A 5011-nucleotide genomic window follows, 5' to 3' on the forward strand; every position below is an offset into this window, starting at 1 on the left:
ATGTTTTACTGTTAAAAAAAAAAAAAAGGCAAAAAGATGCAGAGCAGATTGCCAATCATAGATTCTGTATGTGTGGGTACTCAGGGTATCTTAGACTGTTTTGAAGTTGTAAGAAGGGGAAATAATTGGGTGCTATACCCTTCTTTGCAACATGTGTTCCAAACCTGAACCAGGAGGAATAAAGAGATTTCTCCCTGAGATTGTGCTTAGAAGTTCCTGAATATTAAGTTATCACTGTATTGATGATAATAGCTAAACACTGAGTATATATTATGTGCCATACATTGTGGTAGGTATTTTACAGGGATCACCACAATCCTCCCAGCTCTTCTATGAAGGTGGGAATTACTTTCACTTTAGAGATTGGAAGATGATGGGTTAAATAACTTAACATCATGTAGCTAGTGTATCAGACTGCCTCCTGGTAATTTAAATGAATTGTTAGGCAAGTATTTGTTGTAACCACTCATTGCTCTCAAATTTTAACATGAAGCTTCTAGAACTAGAGCGGTCCCTTGGTATACATGAGATTAGTTCCAGGACCCCTGAACTAACGCACACACCAAAATGCACACATACTCAAGTCCACAGTCAGCCCTGTGGAACCCACATATATGAAAAATCAACCCCTCCCTATACAGAGGTTTTGTATCCTGTGAATACTATATTTTCCAGCAGCATTTGGTTGAAAATACTTTCTCATATAAGTGGATCTGTTGTTCAGAGTCAACTATAATCTAAATTTATGATTTGTTATCTAATTCTTTCCTTGAAGTCCAAAACACTGGTCTCATTTTTATTCTGAAACTGCTCTTAAAAATGCCACAAGAAAAAGCAACACAAAAACACCACAAGACATAATGGCTATTTTTCAACTCTAGTTCGTTGAATTTCTCTGTGGCTCCTGGAATTGTGCATTACTGAGCTCTGGAGCTACATGGCCCTAGGTTTATTCCGGCTCCCCTGCTTACTAATTATATGGATGTGGGCAAGTCTTCCCAACTATCCTGGCTTCATACTCTTTATATGTGAAAAGAGGAGTAACGGTGCTTGTGTTGCTCTCAAATAAACAGTAATAACAGTAACAAATTACCACTCTTACCCCTGATCCTAAGCTTCCATGCCACTGTTCTCTAGGTGTCCGTCTTACTCTGTGACCCTGCTCCACCTATTCCTTAACAGATTATTCCTTAAGATCCCATCCTTGGTCCACTGCCCCTTTCCTCCCTTCTTGGATGGTTTAATTCAGAATCATTTTTCTGATGAAATTTCCAATGCAAAAATCAATAGATGTTGATCATTCCCAAACTTCTATCTCCAGGCATTTTCTGGAGTTTCAGACTGAAATCATTTCCTCCAACACACCTTTTCCTCCTTCTTATAATTTTGATTTCAATTGGTAGTTCATCATCCACTCAATCACAAACCAAAACAAAATCAAACCAAGGTTCACACTAAATTTCTTGTTCTAATACACTCCTGTAACATTTGCCTCCTACATAATTCCCAAATCTATACCTTTACTATTTCTACTACATTACCTTAAGCTCTATGCTTCTGATTTCAATCTTTTCCCTCCTCGAGTCTACCCCCTCTTCCTGAGCCAATAATTTACATAGAACCAAACTTGAATATGCCATGTTATTGGCATACTACCGTACACAAAGTAGGTCCAAGTTACTCAGGACGGCATGGAGAGGCCTCTATTACCTGACCCCTGCAATCTTTACAATTTCTGCCAATTTCCACCCCATATAAGCAATACGGAAACACCATGCTGTCCTAGTACCCACACATTATTTTCACTAGTATTTATGCTACAATTATCTATGTTTTTGGCTCTTTCACTAGGCATTTCTAGAGGCAGGGACCTCCTACCTCAGCCCAGCTCAGTGCTGCAATATAGCAGACACTCACTTTTATTGAACTGAACTGCAGGCTTTTCCCTTTTTTTTTCTGAGACAGAGTTTCACTCTGTCACCCAAGCTGGAATGCGGTGGTATAATCTCGGCTCACTGCAACCTCCCACCTTCTGGGTTTGAGCCATTCTCTTGCCTCAGCCTCCCAAGGAGCTGGGATTACAGGCGCTTGCCACCATACCCAGCTAATTTTTGTATTTTTAGTAGAGACGGGGTTTGGCCATGTTGTCCAGGCTGGTCTTGAACTCCTGACCTCAGGTGATCCACCCACCTTGGCCACCCAAAGTGCTGGGATTACAGGCGTGAACCACCGTGCCTGGCCAGACCTTTTCTCTTCTTTAATAAATTACAACTCAATTTAACAAACAACTGATCATTTTGAGACATTTTTTCCCCCCAAGATTCCCTGCCCTACCCAAATTCCTAGGAAACACGGTGTTTTTGTTTGTTTGTTTGTTTTTCTAATTCTGCCCCGCCACCGCCTCTTTATTTACATTTAGTGGGCAGGAAATGATTTACTGTGGAAGTTCTCATACCAACAGTTATGTTTACTCCAACTTACAACCACAAATCTGCAGATGACTAAAATTATGAAAGGGGAAAAGTGAGCTGAAACACTGACACGCATACCTGTTTCAATCAGTGATTTGAACCCTAGAAATACATTAGTGTATACAAATATGGAAACAATAACAAAAAAAGCATTTCTAGTTATTTCCATGATAATGATGAATGAGAGAAACAAGAAAAACAGGAAAAAAAAAGTCATAAAATGCTAAGTATTTTGTGATAAATGTATTTTTTTATTTACTCTGGCCCTCTCTGTTACAAATGGATCAAATGCTACCCAAATTACCTAAGGAGGCAGGGGGATGATCAAATAAAATAAACATCTTTAAAATTTATTTTCAAAAAGATGTAATACAGGCAGACAAAGTATCCAGAAAGATATAATGAGCACAATCTAAAAATATTTAAATGTAAGGAAAAAGGTAATCTGGGCACTGAGAAATCAATTAAATATATATAGAAATGATTCAAATGACTTGTCTCAGCAAGAATTTGTCTATTCTATGTCTGCCACAATTGGATACTAGATTAGTTTGGATCTAGAGCAAGAAATAAAAATGATAGTAGTATATCTTTAATAGTTTTCATAGAGAATATTGACATTCTAGTTCTGGTAGTAGGAGGAAACAGGACATTAACAAAAGGTACTGTCTGTCTCACTGTATCCATTTTAAGAGATAACAGTTTAAGATTTCACATGTTAAAAGTTCTCTCCTAATGTTTTCCTTGTTTCTCTAAGACATTCTAGTATGCCCTATTCCAGCAAATCATTATTTACTATTACTACCAAGTTAAGGTTAACAATGTGTATAAGATCAAAAGATACTCTTTACACAAAACCTAAGAGCTTTAAGATAACAACAAAACTAACAGGTGGTTTGAAATATCCTTTTTCTAGAGGACTTCATCTATGTTCAAGAGAAAAAAACTCAATTCTTTTATGGTTTCAGAATGGGGCAGGGCAGGGGAGAAACAAAAAATGCTGGTAAGGTTCCAGAGAAAAGGGAACACTTATACCCTGTGGGTGGTAGTGCAAATTAGTTCAACCATTGTGGAAAGCAGTATGGTGATTCTTCAAAGAGCTAAAAGCAGAACTACCATTTGGCCCAGCAATCCCATTACTGTGTATACATCCAGAAGAATATAGATCATTCTACCATAAAGACACATGCATGCATATATTCACTGCAGCACTATTCACAACAGCAAAGACATGGAATCAGCCTAAATGCCCATCAGTGACTGAGTGGATAAAGAAAATGTGGCACACATACAACACCATAAAATATTATATAGCCATGAAAAAGAATGAGAGCCCATCTTTTGCAGGAACATGGCTGGAACTGGAGGCCATTATCCTTAGCAAACTAACACAGAAACAGAAAACCAAATACTGAATATTCTTATTTATAAGTGGGAGCTAAATGATGAGGACCCATGAACACAAAGAGTGGAATGACAGACATTAGAGACTCAAAAAGGTGGGAGCATGGGAGAGAGGTTAGGGATGAAAAATAGGTAAACAACAGACAGGGGTCTACTTGAGGGTAGAGGGTAGGAGGAAGTAGACGAACAGAAAAGATAACCATTGGGTATTGGGCTTAATACCTGGTCAGTGAAATAGTCTGTATAACAAACCACTGTGATGCAAGTTTACCTATATAACAAACCTTCACATGTACCCCTGAGCATAAAAATTTTTTTTTTAAATAATAATAATGTGTAAAGAAAATCTAGTTTGAAGCAGGAGATGCAGATTTCAGGAAGAAATGTATCATTTGCTTATTACATGCTTATATTTGAAAAAGCAATCTATTAACCATAAAGATAAATCAAAATTATATTTTTCAAAAGAATGAAACCTGAATTCATTGTGCAGTCTGAGGCTACAAAACAGATCAAAGCAAATACTAACCTAAATATAAATACATCCTAAAGATATGATAACCTTGAAAATGTTATTCTAACAGGAAATCCTATATAAACATACTTATTGAACAGTTTAAAGAAACCAATACGACGTTCAAGATAACTTAAAACTTTAATGGTAAAACAGTTGAAATTGTCTTCAAATTTGAACATTTTAAAATAATCATAAATGTTGACTGAAAAATAAACAGGTAAAGTTAAAAGAATCAATGTGGGCTTTAAAAGATGGTTTTAGTTATTAGAAGAATATGCTTACCTCAGTAGCAAGTAGATTATTTCAAATGGCATGACACGAGTTGATTCTTTAAAAAAGTCCAATTTAGTAGAAATACAACTTCTCTTTTAACAAACATATTTATATTTTCAGTTACTTCCTTTTAAGAAAAACCCCAATCTTAGGAAGAATGGAGAAACAAAACAACCCAAAAAACCCTAAAAACGTAGACATTGATCTTTGCTTAGTATGTGTAGCAACAGCTACACCCAGTGGCCAGAGATGAGTAGTGACGGTTTCTAGCTATATTGTTTTTTTTGTTTTTTTTTTTTTTTTTTTTTTTGACGGAGTTTCACTCGTGTTACCCAGGCTGGATTGC

This window comes from Cebus imitator, unplaced genomic scaffold (assembly GCF_001604975.1).
Source record: "Cebus imitator isolate Cc_AM_T3 unplaced genomic scaffold, Cebus_imitator-1.0 Scaffold88, whole genome shotgun sequence".
NCBI lineage: Eukaryota > Metazoa > Chordata > Mammalia > Primates > Cebidae > Cebus > Cebus imitator.